Source organism: Engystomops pustulosus, chromosome 3, assembly GCF_040894005.1.
Source record: "Engystomops pustulosus chromosome 3, aEngPut4.maternal, whole genome shotgun sequence".
In the NCBI taxonomy this organism is placed as follows: Eukaryota; Metazoa; Chordata; class Amphibia; order Anura; family Leptodactylidae; genus Engystomops; species Engystomops pustulosus.
This window is the reverse complement of record NC_092413.1, coordinates 188,235,454-188,254,454: the sequence shown is the minus strand read 5'-3', so window position 1 is coordinate 188,254,454 and position 19,001 is coordinate 188,235,454. Positions and strand designations below refer to the sequence as shown.

General features: G+C 41.9%; 1 long non-coding RNA gene across 4 annotated transcripts in view; it reads left to right on the top strand.

Annotated features, from left to right (window-relative positions):
- LOC140122477 (uncharacterized) overlaps window positions 1-19,001 on the top strand; it is a 58,632-nt gene that overhangs the window by 11,144 nt on the left and 28,487 nt on the right. For 3 of the 4 annotated variants that reach the window (XR_011854331.1, XR_011854329.1, XR_011854330.1), the window contains exon 2: window positions 10,394-10,570. This is a non-coding gene — a long non-coding RNA (uncharacterized lncRNA). Of the gene's footprint in view, window positions 1-10,393; window positions 10,571-15,138; window positions 15,259-19,001 lie in introns of all 4 variants that reach the window. The other variant, XR_011854332.1, reaches the window with a different exon arrangement.

The window sequence follows — 19,001 nt, the reverse complement described above, 5'->3', positions numbered from 1 at the left end:
ACCCGGCATATCCTAAACTTATAAGAACGCTACTACACTTGATCTTATACAAAAGGTTCTTAGAAGTGCTGTTTGGGGAGTAGCCTAGAGACAGGGGCTTGGATTGGCGAAAGCTCGCCTGGCAGCGGAGCGCCAGCTCCATGCCAAGATCCAACTAACATAGTTTTAACTGCAGCACCTTTAATCTACTACTAGTTCACTGCCTCCATACATGGTCCCCTTATCAAACGAGCTGTGTCAGGCAGAATTTTGGGTTGTTTTCATGGCTTCCATGTTAACTTTGTCGCCACCCTGCTGTGTAATCCACAAAATATACTGGCAAACTTTTATCATGTACCGATATTATTTGAGCGCTTCTTGCTCACCTCCTTTGGTTCCTCTCTGCCACCCATTGGTTTGAAGCCTGAGTCCATTTAGGGTATGTCGCCATGCCACTCTCTAGCCTGCTGCCGCTGCCTCTGCATGCCGTCCCCTATAGTGTCAGGGTCAATTATTGGATGTTTTAGATGCTATCTAGCTTCATTCTGTCACTCTGTCATGGCCATGCTGTTGCCCATAATTTTGGCATAATGGTGCGATTATGCAGCCTCAGAGGCATCCATGCATGCTGCCCCTGCTGTTTCCTGTCCATTTCCGTGGTGTTTCCATCCTTTTCTGAGGTTCCCAGGTGTTTGGCCAAGCTTCCCTGTGCAGAGCCTTGGTCCCCTTGAAAAATGCTCGAGTCTCCCATTGACTTCAATGGGGTTCGTTATTCGAGACGAGCACTCGAGCATCGGGAAAAGTTCGTCTCGAATAACGAGTACCCGAGCATTTTAGTGTTCGCTCATCTCTATACATAATACATTATACGCAGACATATGATGGAAGCCCTATCTCTCCTACTGCATGGCATTCTAGCTGGTGGTGGCTGAACAACATACGTTTTCTATGGATCATAGTAAAAAACCTCTGAATAAAAAAATTGTAATGGGAATTAAAGAATGATTCATTTTAAAGGGTTGTGTGTTAAAAAAATCTACAGGTGGCCTGGGGAGGGGTGGTTCCCTTTCTCCCGCACTGCTGTCAGTTGGTGCCATATATATTTTCCAGATGCCTGGCAGAGTCCCCTGTCCCCTGATACACATTGAAATTAATGCTGGGACAGGCAGGTGGAAGTTTTCGGAAGCAGTGTGTGCCTGCCCCTGTAAACAAACTACATCTGGTAGTACCATCCAAAATTTCCACTATAAAAATATTATGCAAAATGATGCAGAAGATAATGGCCCACATTTATTAAAGTGTTTGTACCAGTCTACTGTCTGACTTTGCACTGAAAAGAAGGTTCAGACTGCTTGTACATGTATTTATAAAGTGTCTGCGCTGGTTTTGTGTCACGGCTGCACTGTGTCCAACAAGACATAAAGACCTAAGGGCGTTCCGATGTAGAGTCAGACCGTGCACCACATTTATTACTGTAACTCGGCAGAAAGGTGCTACGCATAATGGGGCATATTTACTTACACGGTCCCTCAGAGTTCCCAAAAGTGCATTGTCCAACGATGATGCACTGTGCCGCAATTCACTAAGATCGTGCACCTGATATCCTGCATGTGTCGCTTTCCCACTTCTACCCGGTGTATGTAAGTGCATTGGTTGCGACACAATTTTAATCTTAAATCCTGTGCTCAGTCCGAATCAGTTGAATCATCCAAAGACCCGCCCCCTGATTTCGCATGAAAGCCTACGCCTCCACACCAAAATCGGATCACGTGCGACACAATCTTCTGCTAAGTACCTGTCACAGCGATGCAATCCTCGAAAACCATGAAGAGTCCAATGGAAATGCGATCCACGGACCCTTAGTAAATAGGCCCCTGTGTGTTAAAGGTGCACCAAAAATAAAGATGGTGCACACTTCCCGAATAGTGCAGGAGCATCAGATTAATGAAGACCGCGCGCCAGTTTGGATTAATCTGACGCATTCTGCACACTCCACAGGCAAAAGGCCCCTAGTACAGTTTGCACTACTTTTGATAAATGTGGCCCGATATGCAAAAATCTGTTATCAAGATGCGAGCAAATGACTAGTAGAACAATGATCTGTAAGGAAATATTTGAAATTCAAAATAAAAAAGTTTCTGAGGCACAGCAGAGTCACAAAGCAACAGTCCCAATGGATCCACAAGTAGAAGTCATCAAGGAGCAAGACAGCGTATATACTGATCAATATGTATAGCTCCTCAGTGGTGCTCAACTTTGAAAAAGGAAGATACAAATGCACATAGTGAAGAAAAAAGCAGTGGCACTCACCGGCCAGATGAAATATAAACTGAATTTATTATTCGATGTAGCAGTGCGGGGAGAACACCAACCACGGCAGGTGACGGGCCGTTTCGCGCAACTACGCGCTTTCTCAAGCCTAAAATCAAATTGTTAATTTCCAATTGTCCTGTTTGACCAATTATGGTCAAATTTCTCTTGAAGGTGCCAATGATAAGCTAACCTTCTGGGCGATTGCATGTTTTATGGAAATGAGCTGATAACAAATGAAAATTGTTTGGGGATGAAAAATTTCTTTGGCCCTTTTAACAATAACTTCAGTAAACATTGAAATGAATATCTGTTCCAGATGATTACCTGCACTTCAAAATGTAAGAGTCTTATAACTGGTGGCACATTTTCATTCTTTAGTAAGCTCTGCTCCACTTATGCCCTATCATTCACATGCCCAATGTACCACTTAGGTTCTGTACTGTCAGGAGGCCGGAGAGAGAGTGGTCTCCATAATAGGCAAATACATTTGCTTTGCTTGCCCGGGAATGGTTGGGGCTACAGATTTTATTCCCACTGTGCTGGAATCAATGGAACGGCACCGATAAAAGGAGGCATGGAATTGGATTTGGTGGAGGTGGTGAACGGTTCTCTTAAAGGGAATCTGTCACCAGCAATACCCAAACCCTACTCAGTGTACACTATATGTTTTTCATTGGCTTTATAAAGTCATTAAATGCACCATTTTTATAAAATTCACTTTTATTAACCCTTTGATAAAATCAAAGAGCCTGGGGAACCCTGGCATAAATTTTAAACTTGATAAAAAGCTTCCCCACCTCCTCCGTCTCCTCACACTCCTAACGCAGCCCCTTACTCTATGTTGTTCTCTTGTGGTGCCAAGTTCTTATGCATTAGCAGTGCGCCTGTGAGCTTGGCGCTGGCCCTGTGCATCTCCCATTGCAATAAGATGCACAGTAGGACGAGCGGAGGCGGGGTAGCCTGACTTTATTCCAAAGCTCCCCAGCCTCCTCGACTTCATCAAGGGTGTCAGTAAAAGTGCATTTTAGAAGAATGGTGACATTAAAAAACTATATAAAGCCACCAATGAAAAACATACACTGAACTATCGGTACTGTGTGGGGTTTGCAGGGGGTATAGCTAGTAACAGGTTCTCTTCAAATACTTAGCGTACAGTGCATGCTTCAACACTAAGTATTGTTGGCCAACTTTATTTTTCTTGTTTTTTTTGAGTTTTTAAGTGCTGGAGGCATGTATCAATTTTTTAGGTCAGTGGTCTCCCATACAGAACCAAGATAAATTATTTGTGATTTACTTTTTGTATTTACTATTTTTTCCCATTAATTATAAATACCTAAAGGTTGTTGCAAAGAAACATCCTGTTAAAAAAAATTCCAAGTGCGCTGGAATGAGCGGAGCAGCATCGATTTTAGCCTGAAAGTGTTGATGTTGGTGGAAGTGATGACAATATGGAGGTCAATACCTGGGTTTAGAGATCTGCATCAGACTCTGTAATTCATTTATTGATTTCCACTGAACTAAGCAATGGTAGAAGCCACTGGTTTTGGATATCGAGGTATTTTAGTAAATTATTGGGTTCATGATTTTTTTTTTATAAATCCTTATCCATGGAAAAAGTTCAAGGGATAAAACATGTCATAACAAAAGAAGGGACATTTTATTCCATGGACATAATTTTAGGGGGTTCAAATGGTAAATTCATTCTTGAGCCATGGAGCCTTAGGGGTCCATTAAACGATACTTTATAACTGTGGGGGTGTTACATATTCTGCATTTGGGCCCAGCGGCTTCCAGTTATGCCTCTGCTTCCATTAACACTTCTATGCCGGTCCTGATATACATGTCTTCATTATATCAACGCTACAGCCAATCACTGACCTCAGCAGGCACATGACGTACACCAGTGATTGGCTCCACAGTAATGCAGTGACTACGGGCACACCACCTCCAGGCAAGAAGATGACATCACTGCAGGACCAGAGCCAAGTCCTTACAATGTTTGATTTCGTCAAGAATGTTGAATCCACCATCGACCAAAAGAAAAGTCCTTTGAGGTTGAGGAGTAGTTCTTCTTCAAGCCTCCGACCTCATTATAAGTCTACTCTTGTAGCGTAGAGATGTTTATGATAAGGCGGAACGTCTTTGTGCTGACATATCAGCATCCTAGAGAGGGACCTGCTCCCAAGAATTCATAAACAAAGTGTTCTCACCCCTGGCTCGGCAGGATCCTGGGGACGTCCCCTTTAATAGTCAGCTAGAGTTGCAGCCTTGCAGTTTTGTGTCCTCTCCTGCTGTGTTTTTTTTTCCTGGCTTTATTTTCTCTGCAGCATTTGCTGACTCTTCTCTGTCTTGTCATATATCACTCAGAATGTTCTGCAGTATCTCTGCAGTGCAACCCGCTTATGCCATCTCCAGTCTCCTCTATCGCCTATAGACTCAAGAGCTATAATCACATATTATGTTATAGCCAATGCACTGTTAACCCATCACAGCCTGTAATAAAATAACACCACCCTTCCATTGTGTTTTATGACATCCTCCAGCGTCTATGGATTATATAGAACACCTGGAGCGATTCCCATTATCCAGTCTAAGAACCTCACACCTCTGTCCTGTTCTCATTGGCTCCTCATTAATTGAAAGGCCGTATTACCATAAATATTGATTCTGTGCACACCAGGGTTTTGATCAGTGTGTGCAGAGCAGGTCACGTTGGTCACAGGCATATTTTATGCACATACAGGACAGTAGTGGGCTGGAATATCGGGAGGGATATTGCCCAGGGGTATTCCCTTGAGTCTTAACCATAAGCTGCAGGCAACAAGATAAAGGTCTAAGATCTAAAAGGAATCTATCAAGAAAAAAATTCCTCCCACTGCAATTAACCCCATGATGACCAGGCCTGTTTGGTCCTCAATGAGCTTTTCTTTTGTTTTCTTTGTCAACATAACTGATTGAAGGCTTGCTTTTTCATTGGATGAGCTATATTTTTCGGTGACACCATTGTAGGATTCCTATTAATTCTATTAATTCATTCACTAAATTTAATTCTGTCCTTGTTTCTTTTTAGGTAAACATTTAGACCCCATACCTTTCCAGGGGTCTCTCTATCAACAGTGATTTGCCCCTTACAGGTCATGTAAGACATAGTGCCTCTACCTACAATGCACAGTACTGAGGTTTGGGGAAAAAAGAAGTTTTGCTAATAAAACAGCATTATATGGAATGAATACATTATTGACATTCCTACAGTCCTTTTCCCATAGTCAGGAGTGAGAATTTCTGACTTTGTGATATTTCGATGATCTGTTTTATATGAGAATGAAGAAGAACACATCACAGAGCTTTTGTCTTCATTTCTTCCTGTTGCTTTCAAACAGACCTAAATTTAGACATCCCCAGATGACTCTATGAGTGTGTATAAAACAATGACATATTAACACCACACCAAAGTCATCTCTTCCCTTCACATAAACATGGTATGTTCTCGTGATTTACGTTGCCTTGTAAGATCATTACTCACATCACTTCTGCGAGACATTGTTGGCCAAAAGTTTGCGTCACTACAAGGTCTTGTTTTCACACTGTTCTGAACGTTACTACATATTATTATATAAAATGCAATTCATCCTTGATATTTATAATTCAGGATATGCTGAATACATGGTCCATGTGAATTTTGTTCCTCAAGAGCTAACAGATGAGTATTACTATGAGCAGTGTAATTATTGCCTCAGGTGCCAGAGAGAGAGAAACTGGTGCCGCAATTGGGGAAGAGGAAATCTAAAATGCCCAATCCCTATTCCCAAAGCCAAAGATATGATGGGATTGTTTGACATTGATGAACTGTGTATGGTCAGCTTAGGATCACATGACAATCTAGAGCAGTGGTCCCCAAACTACGGCCCGCGGGCCACATGCGGCCCGCGGACCGTTTTCATCCGGCCCCTGCCGCTTGGAGCTCCTGCTGAGGAGAGCAGGTCACGGCAGTCGGGCAGGAGCCTCCGTCCGTCCGGACAGGAAGCTCCTGCCCGTACCTTAATAGTGCTCGATGCGGCCGATGTGTCCGCTCGAGCACTATTATTACAGGTGGAGCGATGTGGCCGGAAGACAACCCCGGCGCACATCGCTCCTTGTACCTGGCTGCGCGGCCGCGTGATGACGTCATCACACGGCCGCGCACCCCTTCCTGACCGACAGCAGCCCGAAGAAAGAAGACGCGGGAGCCGCTGTCAGAGGTGAGTATGGTTTTAATTTTTTTAACCAGCAGCAGGGTACTATATAAAATGATTAATGATGGAGGGGCAGTATGGACAATAAATGGAGGGGCAGTATGGACAATAAATGGAGGGGCAGTATGGACAATAAATGGAGGGGCAGTATGGACAATAATTAATGATGGAGGGGCGTATGGACAATAATTAATGATGGAGGAGCGTATGGACAATAATTAATGATGGAGGGGCAGTATGGACAATAATTAATGATGGAGGGGCAGTATGGACAATAATTAATGATGGAGGGGCAGTATGGACAATAATTAATGATGGAGGGGCAGTATGGACAATAATTAATGATGGAGGGGCAGTATGGGAAATAATTAATGGTGGGGGGGCAGCATAGAAAATAATTAACGAGGGTAGCAGCAAAGGAAATAATTAATCGGGGGAGCAGCATAGAAAATAATTCATGGAGAGGGGTCCCCGTATATTTAAGAATTAATTGACCCAATTAATTAATTCATTGGGCCAATATATAAAATAGTTCACAAGGGGGTGCAGTATATTAATTGAGGGGGGTCCCAGTGTATTACGGATGCGGTCACATGTACCGCTATTTATTTTTAAACTTTAGTCCGGCCCTCCAACAGTCTGAGAGGGACCGTGAACGGCCCCCTATGTAAAAAGTTTGGGGACCCCTGATCTAGAGGGATCAGCTTGACCAAAAAGTAGGGTAAAGGAAGAATCCATGATATTGGATCTCACTTTTCCCAGTTCTGTGTTGGAAGATAAGCTATGACCTTATTCTCCTCTTTGCCTTGTAATAATCTCGGTTTTTGGAAAATCTTCTTAGACAAAAAGGAAATTAAATATGTGGTTTCTTGGTAGTCAAGAGATCTTACTAAAAAGGTTTATAGTATTTTTTAAATTCATTACTGTAGAATATAGACAATGGGGCAGATTTATCAGGGCTTGAAATCCAAATAAAGCCCTTAAATAGGCACATTCTTGCCCCACACATGTTCAGGCTCCGGCTCTAGTGCTATTCTACGCCGGGCCAGACTTGGCATTCAACTGCCACGACGGTGTACCTGCAGCCTATTAATAAATCTGGTGCGTCAGGGGGGCTGAGGGAACATCGGATGCTGGTGCACTTAGACAATGGGCCTAGATTTCTCAGGGTTTGAATGCTTGAAATCCAAATCAATTCCTGAAATAGGCACATTCCTGCCCCGCGGCTGTTCAGGCACTCCCTCTAGTACTATTCTATGCAGGGTCAGGCCCGGCCCATAACTGCCGTGCCGCTGCAGCCTCCTAATAAATCTGGTGCGTCAGGGGGGCTGAGGGAACATCATATTCTGGTGCACTTAGCGCCAGCATATAATTTGATATGGTAAATGTGCCCCAGTGTGCCTTGTGCACTAGTATTAATTATCTAATTCACTGTTAGATGAGCCAAAATTATCAAATGGTTCTATGCTCCTAATAATTCTTGTGCTTTAATTGCATCGGCTGATGTTCATTTTGGCTATAACCTGCACCAGTGTCACAGTTCACTTAGGGACGAACTGTTAGAGTCTCTATGGGAAGAGTCTGTGGCAGCCAAGGTAACAGGGAGCTGGAGGAGATGCAGGCCACAGTCCTAGCCTGGGGGTGACAGCAGAAGTACGGCTTGGAAGCAGGAACTGGCACACGACACAGGCAGACAGAAACGGACTGGCCCGTGGAGAAGAGCTGGTGGCTTGGATGCGTCTGGGAACGCTGGGAACACAGGACACAGGAGCGCCTGGAAACGCTAGAACACAGGAGCGTCTGGGAATGCTGGAGACTATCTCACGCCTCTTCTGGAACAGTTTAGGGAAGCTTGGCATGGAAACCATGGAAGTTCCTTAGGGCAGAAGATAGGGCTTTCACTTAAAGGAACAATGCTGAAGATCCGGTGAACAAGGAAGGGAGGTGCCGGATTATAAGGGCAGAGCCGGATTAGCCAGCGCCAATCAGGAGGACGCTGACACTTTAAGGCTAGGAGAGCCGGCGCGCGCTCCAGTGCGTGGCCTAGTCGGGAAGAAGGACCGTTGGAGAGGTGACTCCGGGCCAGGGGATTGCCACGCCACAGGGAAGGGAACGGGAGTACCCACAATCCATACCGAGGATCGCAGGTGCGGCCGTGACAACCAGGTTTCTGGCAGTAAATCTGGCAGAACAAGGCATCCCCAGCCAATGTCTGTTTGTATTAGTGGAGTATTGAGTGGAGGGTATAAAGTTTAAAAGTCATAATAGTTATGGCATGTGGCTGAAAATGAGACTTTTTCCATACCTTGCACTCTAAAAAGTCTTGATATATATTGGCTTCGATATGTTTCATGGTTGTACAGACCCTGTATCCAGTCAGCCATAACTTAATGTGCCAGTGGTTCAAAACGACACAACACACAATACCCTTACAAAACAAATTAAAAAAATAATTTAAAAAAAGTTAAGCAACAATAGAGTTTTACTATAAAATGCCACATCTAACAATAATGTTTGTAGTTTATCTGTAGTTTATAGACACAAACTCACTGCTATTGTTAGTCGTTCTTTGTTGATTTTCCTGCCACTTATTGCATACAAGATAAGTGTGAACATTAAAGCAAAATGATGGCCTCCCTAAAGGTTCAATCAATGTTTCATTCCCTTTGAATCCCTTGTATACAATGGAGATAAGATGAAAGTCGAATGCAAAATCCAGTTATTTACTTTGAAGCTCCCGTCATCTACTTACAATGGGAACAATGATGACATTAGATGCCCAGGCCGTGCCAGTTCAGACCTGTCCACACCACAAGGAAATAGCTTAATTATGGCAAAACAACCCCCCATGACCTAACTGAAAACACTAGATGAGATAGACCTAGATGAGATAGTCCTAAAAACTTTGAGATTCTTGTTTAAAAAAGTATATAGGTATATAAATATTATTATTATTGCCCCTACATGTTTCCTGCAGGAAGAAACATATAACCATTGACTGTGTCCAAATAAATGGCAGCAGGAGATCCTCTTAAATTTTGCTGAATCCCAACCATTTTGTTAAAATACATTCTAATATTTTAACATGACTATAGATATTTATCCAATTATTTTGGAGATTATTTTGGTAAGAAATAGAACAGTAAGGGGTTATTAGAATCCTTTTGAAATAACTTTATCTGTTATAAAATGACACCAAGATCCCAGTGTAGATAGAGCATTGGATCATTCCTTTCTGATTTTATCATTTTCCGCAATGAGTGGCATCATAGTGACATAGGTGGGGGGAGGCACCCCGGGGCGTACTTCTGTCTTGGACTGTTGCTTCTTGTATGTCTGAGTTTGACCTTGTTTTTGGACTTTATTTTTGCACATTGCATGTACTGTGCAGAGAACAGTATGTTCCTCAGAAGCCTGGTGAGAAAACATTGGCACCTAGGTAAGGTTAAAAGATTTGTTCCTCTCTAAGAGAAGTTAGAACTATATAGAAAAGTGGAAACATCAAATTGGACTTGTATTATACATTCATACCACCATAAAACATACATACTTATCCAACCTGCCTAAATCTGATGTGCCCATATTTTGAACATTAGGAAGCTAACACCTTTTGAGTCATTATAGTTATATTCAATGTGGCCACATTGACGAAAAACCTCAAACAGGGTAGGTGTATTTGCCATGGCTGTATACTGTGCATAGTTTCCATGTGATTCACCTGCACTTGCCATGTGGCCAAAGACTGTTTCCCAGAACCACTGTAAGAACTGTAAGAACCACATGCCTGCAAATTGTGTTCAGTCAGAAGAGCATTTTGGTATTTAACTCAATCCTTAATGTTTTCATTCATCTATTCTGTAATAACATAGGAAACCATACAATTATTCGTTACTTGAGTGACATAACACCTTCCCAGCCATCAAACTTAGTCTGCATGGACTGCTGAGACTCCTGAGAAATACCACAACTTCCCCAACATTCTTGGAACGGAAGAGAGACAAAGAACAGAAATAAAAGTGCCTTCCAAGATTGCGGCTCAACAAAAAGTATGTAACACAAATTAGAAGATGACGTGTTCTAGATGCTTGTATATAGTCTCTGGTTATAATATTCTTGAGACATACGCTGTGGAAGAATCAGCAAACTCTCTGATTTAAGTGTTTTGAATACATAATAAGTAGAAAGAATCCCATAGGCTTCTCTAGATTCAAGCTGTGAATAGCCAACCAACGTGGGAGCCTAAAGTTGCATAAAGTTTGCATAAATGTTGAAACTGAAAAATTCTCAACCCATAATGACTGATTTAAGGAATAATTTTGAAAAACTGTGGCAGTGGCCTTTTTTTTTGCATTTACAAATGCTGTCTGTCTCTGTGTTCTCCAAAATGCAATAAATTCAATGCAGCTTGTCATGACTAGAAGTGGTCCGAGCTCTGTGTTGAATTTTGCTAATTTGGAAAATGACAAGAGACTTGTTTTGTAAAATGTATTAAATGAACCCACTTTACACTCCATAGCAGAGGAAATAGAACCTGTTACTATCACTGTGTTATGACAGCATTAATGTTATATATGTGATGTCATATGCTACATATCGCCAGCGAAGTATTGTATCAGGGTTGTATTATATTATAAGGAGCACTTATTATAATTGCTGTTTACCGTTAAAGGACATCTACCACTAGGATTAAGGATTGTTAACCAGTAACACTGACATACTGTTGTGTTGTGCCCCCTCGGGAAGAATCTGTTCTTCTTTAAGCTTCTTATGCTCTTGTTTTTAAGGCAAAAAGGCTTCAAAAGTATGCAAATGAGTCTGAGATGCCCCAGGCTCCATTACCACCTATGGAGCCAACAAACCTGGGCATAAGAAGCTTATAGAAGAGCAGATCCTGCCAGAGGCGGCACACACCATTATGTCAGTGTTACAGGTTAACAATCCTTCATCCATTAATATAATGTGACAGCTTTGAAACAAGTATGTGATCATCATGTGGGTATTTGAGAGAGCTGGTGGAGAAAGGGGAGTTATGGCCATGGTCCAAGAGATGGCTCCATGCAAAGTGTTGATGACCAGTTACTAAGTCTTTGGTATCACCGGTCTAGGTCAAGGGATTTGCACTTTGGCTATAGAGTTCGTTGTTATATAGGCAGAAGTGGAGAAGGTTGGGTCTGGATTAGCATGGTGTACTGAAGTTTGGGTTTGCGACAACAGACAACATGGACAACATGGACAACATGAAAGTGTACATATTGAATAAGACATTTCTTCTGGTCAAGACAGCAGATTAAATAGGTGAAGAGAAGCTGTGCCGACGTTAAGAGCTAAGGGTGGTCTCCAGCCAGTTACGAGCGTGTAATATCTGGGGTAATGTACCTTGTTGTAGGAAGGGTGGGGCACCATAACTGCCAGTGAGTTGCTGTCAAAGAGAGATTTTCACAACTGAAAGACTGTGACCAGCACATGAAATACCTTAGACCATGGAGCCTCCATTCCAGAGATCCCTCCGTGTTTCCAACATGCCGTTCTGGAGAAACACTGTACTACCAAGAACCACTAAGTCCATTAATTTAAAGGGAATTACAACCTTCCAGCTCCTTTCCAAGTTTATATCATTCATGCTAAATGCTAGGTTGGCAACATGAAGACCAGGGCGTTTATCTGAAGTCAGATCCTATCACAGTGCAGTAAGCCATTAGCTCACATTGCTCATCTGTCATGGCACTGGAATCTGGCCTTAGGGGAAATGTTTTACATGCTTGTTCCATGGCTGATGCCACCCGTGTATAATAACTATTAGAACAAAAGTGTGATTTTTAAGCATAAAAAAACTCTTAAGGCCCCTTCCACACTTGTGTTGCAGATCACGTCAGAGTCTGATCAGGGTGCGATCAGGGTTCAGTCAGTGAAAAACGCACATTTTGCATCAGAGCTCAATCAGTTTTCAGTCAGAGTTTGTTCAGTGTCTCAGTTTTTCACGCGCATTTTCAATGCAATTTCAATGCGTTTTTCACGGACTGAAATGGACTGAGGACTGAGCTCTATCTTTTCTATGGCAATTGATGCGTGAAAAACGCATTGCACTTGCAAGTGTCTCAGAGTGCAGTGCGTTTTTGATGCGTCTCCATAGACTTGTATGGTGCGTTTATCACGCCCGTGACTTGCAAAAGTAGAGCATGTCGAGATTTAAACGTGCGTGTGTGCGTGAAAGAAAATGCAAGTCTGAAAAGACCCATTGGTTACAATGGGCCAGAGTGCAATGCAAGTTCTGCGCGTACCTGCTTGGTACTCACTGGTCATTGTATGTTATAGATTCTAGAGGCTATGCCAGACATTTCTCAGCCTATCATTCTATCTGCCCATTGTCTAACAAGGCGACTACAGCCCGTTTTATTTACCAACAAAACTTTACTCATAAACTACTGTAGCTTTCAATCTGCTCTTCTTATTCCATACTTCCAGTTTCTTCCTTTTTATTGTTTCTTTCTTAAGCTGAATCTGAGCTTGCAAAACAAACAGAATGGCTTGGGCTTCTACCCAGGGACAACATCCATCCACTTAGGGACGGGGATTATGCCCCCCAACAGGGTGACAGACAGCATCTCCCAGGGACCTGCTGACAGCCAGTTCAGGCCAGGACCATTTCACTGCGGTGCTGTAGACCACATAGTCAACTCAGATCACAGTCTGATCTTCCTATGATAAGAAGTAGTAAATGTACAGTATGAGGGAACAAAATTGTGTGTATGTACAGATGGCAAAATTATGCACTGTATCAATATTGCTTTCCCATCTACTATTTTGCCAATGAATGGGGGGATTATTCAATTAATATTATCAAAGTGTGGTAGTATCTAAATATAAGAAGGTACATTCCATACCTGTTCTGCCCTGGGGGCTCTATCCAGTCTACATCTGGCTGTGTTAAAACAATGAAGTATACTTACTCACATTTCGAGTACTTCAAGTTTTTGGAGATTCTTCTTCTTGGCCTTTGATCTCCCTCTAGCCTTTACTGTTGGTCCAGTCCTCTGATACGAGTAAAGCCGGCTGACCATCTAACGTGTAAGGAGTCCTATCAATGCTTCCCTGTGTCAAATGCAGATTACTTCTCTCTTGGCACTTAAATCACATGCATGCTCAGCCAGGCAATTCTGAGTCCCATGTCACTTAGCATGTTGGATTTTAAAATGCTTCATTCTGTATTGTACAGGATTTATCTGGCAAAAGCTTATTGACTTGTTTGCAATAAAATGAGGCCCATATACATTATATATGTATCAGTCCTACTCTCAGGTAACAATAGGGCTGCTGGAGTTTGCTTATTGCCGAATGTGCAGGAAATATTTTCCAGAAGTGATAGACTCCCAAATGTAGACAGCGCTGTTTCAGTATTATTACATCTCATCAGTAGAGTATAGGGAACTGGTTTGGCTAAGTTAGGGGCCATGGACATAGGTCAGGAAGGAATTACATCTCTTTATGGAGATTGCCATCAGAAGCCACTTTTTTACGTGTTCTGAATATTAAGGCTACCTTTCCCATCCTGGAAACCAAGAACCTCCAACAGACCATGGATATACCACTGACAGTTACCATAGTTAGTGGTTTTCTATAGTGTCCCTTGCTGAGTTTATGTTACTAAATAGTCACGTTGTAGACTATAGATAATCTTAGATCAGTATATGCGAATAATTTAAAGATAATAAAATTCTATAGCTTTAATATCTGGCTCTACTATTCTTTTACGTGTTCTAATTCACACCTTTTACATTTACTAATTTACACTTTTCATTTTTTGTTTACTACTGCACTTAAATAATAATTATATAATGTAACAACATTACAGGAAGTACCTGCAAAAATACATATTGAAATTGAAATGCCAACCCCAGAGCAAACAATTTTCATGACTGCAACTAATTATTCCAGAGGAGACAAAGTAAAATGTGTCATTATTACCAGCCCCTTGAAAGATAAATTGTCACTCTTAGTGGCCCAGAACGTTATAAAACTATAATCTAATCTATATGCAAATTTTGTTTAGAGGCTACTGGGACCCCAGTAATCTCTTTCAATTCCTCCTAACCAGAAGTTTTAAGCATGAAGCTGGTCTTCTTGGTAAGAGGGACCAAAAGAGGTTGCTGGGGCTTTGAGTAGCCCCTAAAAAATATTTGCATATAGATTTGATTAAAGTTTTATAAAAGTTCTGGGCCACTAACAGTTTTATTTTTTTTAAAAAAAAAAGCATGAAGCTATAATACATTAAAGGGACCTGTCACCGGATCATCTTGTTAACAAACACAACGAGGTAGCCAGCTCACCCTTATGGATCTCTTTGCAATCCTCCAGGTGCACGAATACAGTGGGGCACATTTATTTACCCGGTCCTGCGGAGTTCACAAAAGTGCATTGTCCGATGATCGTGCCGCGATTCACTAAGATCGCGAACTCTGTCGCTTCCCCACTTAGGTCCGACAGAGTTCACCATCTTCTTCCTGGTGCATGTAAGTGCTTGATCTTGCAACACAATTTGAAAGCTAAAACTAGCTGAAACTAAATCCCGCGCTCAGTCCGAATCAGTCAGATTGATTTTCTTTATTTCATCTCTTAGAAATCCATATCAACATTACAGCAGCAAACGGACAGCATAGAGTAGACCAAAGAAAATCAAATTTTTATGCATCTTCCTGGATTTCTCTCGGATCATCTTGTAGATGATAGATCCATGATGGTAGGTTTCCTTTAACTATTAGTGCACCAGAAAGGTGACTACTGGGTGTGGTGCATAATTAATCAACACTGCTAAGAAGAAACAGAGCAGTGTTCACACTAGTAAGGAGAGAACAATGTTTATCGGCACACCTTGTTTACCGAGGATGATGCCAGCAGAGCTATTATAAGATACTTAGAGGAAATGTTACTTTTTTGACCAACTTTTCCTACTACTCTCTGCATAGAGCAAGAGGGAATTCAGCCAAAATTTCTGCTGAGAGTGAAAATTAAACTACAAAAATAATGAGAAAAGAAGAGCCTAAGTAAGTGGAGAAAGAGGAACTTTCCTCTAATTACATATAATAAAAAATTTCAAAGATTCACATTTACTTTCAGTCGTCCCTAGTTAGGATAATAAAGCTGGGGCTCTTATAAGATAGGCAATTGTCCCTTTCCCTTACTTATAATGTGCTGCTGTCCTAAAGAAGTTGGCTACTAATTCCAAACTTTAACAGTGTTAGTATAAGACCCATGTTATAATTACCCAGTTAAAGTTTGCAGTTCACCACCGGTCACATAACCCACCAGCAGCAGGACTCAAGACTTCCTGTGACAGCCCATGTCCTGCTGCCTTCCAGCCAATGGTGTCATTACAGTGCAGTCATTACTGTATGGAAACCCTCTCATTCATAACCACTTCCATGTCAGTGGTCGGAGTAGTATCTGGATAACTCAGCACACCCCTCCAACCACTTATATGGGAGTGGTTATTACAGGGGGGTGGGGGAGAGTTAATACAGTAATGACTGCATTGCCCCTTCTATCCTTCAGAAGCCAACAGGACAGGGGACGTCCCAGGAAGTCCCAAGTCCTGTTGTCGCAAGTCACGTGACCCACATCGAATGGTAAACTTTATCAAGATAAGTACAAAATGGGTGCCCTTATTAGAGTCTTAAACTCACCTTGTTAAAGTTTGGTACACATTGCCAAACCCCCACGCCATTGCCTCAGCATTCCTCTTCTTGTTGTGTAAGTCACATTACACAATGTAAAATTAACGTCCAGGAATATCTCTACAAAGATACTCCCCATTTTTCTATCTTCTGTTAGTTTATAGTGGTTATGTAGACCATGTACTATTTGCAGACACTTCCTAAAAGTTTTGCCTCAAATCAGTAGAGCTGACACTTCAGACCACAGTCACCATTTGCAGATATCTCATCTGTTGTTCTTTTCAAGCCATTAAAATAAGTGACCGTCCCCAGTTTCTTCTTGTCCTCACCAGGTCGGCCATTAGAACAGGATCTGGACGTTCCCCAACCTCACAAAACCTTTTCATGAAGTGACGGGCTCTTCTTACTATTCCTCACCAGTCCCTTTAGAAACCCAGGAAGCGTCTTTGTGCTAGAGGCTTCTGTGACGGCCATGAGTCGGGTGATGTCCCATCAATCACTGAGTGTTCTCCACCAGTGCTGCTGCTATTCCCTTGTCAAGGATCACCCAACCTGGGCCCAGCAACACTGCGCCAATTGTAATGAGTTTCCTGACATGACTGACCTTCCACTTCAGCATTCTGGACTACAGAATCCAGTGTTACCGCATGGCATGCTGGTATATATCCATCATTATATTCCCATGCACCAGGCTCCTAGGAGGACACAAGGGTAAGAATAATATCACGTTCAGCACTAATCGGATTGGATCTGCTGGCTTATTCTTAGATTGAGAATTGATACAAATGAATAAAGATAGGGAATTACATTGTATCAATACTTCCTTCCTGAAATCCTGGTACATGTCAGAACAATCTGCAAATTGTAATGTGCTATTATAAAGAGATGCATGTAATATTAAAGGGGGTTATCGCGTTATGTGATAAACTGGTGAGTAGATTACTATACAACCCCGGCTGCAGCAATGACATTACCTTCCTGATGTAGTTGTGTGATGGTCACCGTACATGATTCCAGTAGAAAAAATCACTGGTCTCATAGGAAATGGCATATGACTGCTGAGGCCTGTGATTGAGCTGATGTTATACTTGCTGAAAAGAGTAGCGTTTGGTAGTAGAAGCAACAGGGGAGAAAACCCTTAAATATCTTTTCTAGAATTCCTTCATTTTGCCTGTTCACCGATTAAAATCTCCGTTAAAGCAAGCTGAGAAGAGTCATTTATTGCCTGAGATGGGTCACTTTTAGAGGCTGGAGGGTGAGTAACTTCGGTTATATAATACCTGTATATATACTTCTATATTATATTAAAGGGAACATGTCATGGCAAATTGGGACAGTAAACCACCCATAGATCCCAATGGACCATTGGTTTAGTGTCCCAAATAACCGTGTATGATTTTTTTAAGCAGGTGTTAGATGAAAACGAACTTTATCATTCCCATTGCGCCTGCATGTTGCGGCAAGTGAAGCCATCTTAGTACACCCCAGCCTCACTGTGAAAGTGCCATATGTACAGCACATGCAAAATTAATCCTGGGCATTATGCCAGTGTCAATTGCCGTATTGTGAGAGGAGGCGCAGGCGTGGGATGTTCAGATGTGAGACCGAATGAGTGCCTCATTGGACTCACATCTAGGTAAGTATAAAAGTTTTTTTACATTTTTTCTGCATAGAGCGCTCATAAAGGTCCATTTGGTACTCTAAACCACAGGTCCATAAAGACCCATAGTTGGTTTAGGGCTCATATCATCTTTTAAATGCCATAAGGCTTGTGGTTCTATGAGCTAAAGAATCAGAGATACAAACAGTTAAAGACATAGGACCTCATTTACTTACCTGTCCGATGATAATGCACTGTGCCGCGGTTCCCTAAGATCGTGCGTCTGATATCCTGCATGTGTCGCTTCCCCGCTCAGGTCCGACGGAGTTCACCATCTTCTTTGTAAGTGCATTGTCTTGCGACACAATTTGAAACCTAAATCCTGCACTCTGTCCGAATCAGTGGGGTCGTCCGAAGGCTATCCCCCAATTTCTGTTGCATGAAAGCCAGCGCAGCTGCGCCAAAATCCGATTATGTGCGACAAAATACCAGCGAAGACCTGTTAAATACCTGTCAAAGCCGTGCAATCCCTGAAAACGGCAGAAAGTCCAACAAAAGTGCGTGCATCGACCCTTAGTAAATAAGCCCCATAATTGGAAGCTGTGGTAAAGATCCATTTCTTTCCTGTTTCTTGAACTGTCTGTATCTTTGTTTTAGCATGTTTCTAAGAACTATAGAACAGAAGAAAAAGATACTGAAGTGACAATCCCGCCGCTGCCTCTAAAAGTGACTCATCTCATGTAAAATATGGCTCTTCTCACCTCATTTTCACATGATTTTGAAGGAGATTTATAATAGGTGAATGGGCGAGATTTCAAATAAAAGAGGGAATTCTAGAAAGAACATTTCATATCCTACCGGAGTGGAGAAGTATTTTAACAGGGTATAATCTAGTGACAGGTTGCCTTTAAGTATCACTTATTTTGTTTAGTTTTTTTTAAATCCATAAACCATTAGTTTCTAGGACATCATTCACAAGTGTCTGGTCCAAGTGGTGGGATCTGTATCTATAGTACATTTATGGCACATCCATAGAGTCCACATACTCTGTACAAATAATAGATGAAACAAAGTTATGTTCAGAATGTATGAACTCATTTTCGTAACCACAGACTGTTCCTTCCCAAGAAACTATCTCGCTAAAACGAGGAATGATTTATTTTTGAGCAGATAATGATTTAATATAATAGGACAAGACAATCAGAAATC